This window comes from Panthera uncia, chromosome C2 (genome assembly GCF_023721935.1).
Source record: "Panthera uncia isolate 11264 chromosome C2, Puncia_PCG_1.0, whole genome shotgun sequence".
Lineage (NCBI taxonomy): Eukaryota > Metazoa > Chordata > Mammalia > Carnivora > Felidae > Panthera > Panthera uncia.
The window spans coordinates 4,430,386-4,431,085 of NC_064810.1; the positions used below are offsets into that span (position 1 = coordinate 4,430,386).

A 700-nucleotide genomic window follows, 5' to 3' on the forward strand; every position below is an offset into this window, starting at 1 on the left:
TCTTCGAATTCATCCTCATTGGACTTGGTAAAGCCCCACTTCTTGGAAATGTGGATCTTCTGGCGGCCAGGGAACTTGAACTCGGCCCTGAGTAGGGCTTCACTCACATGCTGCTCGTTTTGCAGCTTGGCACGGTGGATGTGATGACTTGGCCAAGGTGGACCCGCCCACTGTGCCCTGGGGCTTTCTAACGACACCACACATGCCTGTCTGGAGCCTAGATGGGAGATAGCATGAGGCCAAACCTCAGTGTCCACCGGAAAGGGCTGTCTCCAAGGTCCCTGAGGGCCACCCAGACAATCAACAGGCTGCATACACTACCGAGGAGGCTGCTGTTCCCCATCACTGCACACCCAGCTTTTGGATACATTCAGTCCAGCATTTCTCTGGGTTTTTGTACAGGGTGTGGGCGACGATACCACGGTCATCCATCCTACCAGAGACTGTGCCTCCTTTATCATCCGGAATGTTATGTGTGTAAATCAGACTTGCCAGAGTCTATTTGGCTGGTCATTGCAGGGAATTACCTCTTGATTTTATTTATTAACCTGCTAACTTGCTAACTTTTGGGGGGGGGGCTTCTATTTATTTTTTCCTTTTATCTTCATTAATCCTTTCCTTTAGGCTTCTTCACGTTTGGTTGTTTTGACTTCTTGTGTTAAATGCTTAGCTCATTTATTTTTAATCTCTATTGTTTTCC

The 700-nt window shown here is 48.0% G+C and overlaps 1 pseudogene; it reads right to left on the reverse strand.

Annotated features, from left to right (window-relative positions):
- Positions 1 to 264: 264 nt before the first annotated feature.
- On the reverse strand, positions 265 to 370 carry LOC125922234 (uncharacterized; annotated as a pseudogene).
- Positions 371 to 700: the final 330 nt, after the last annotated feature.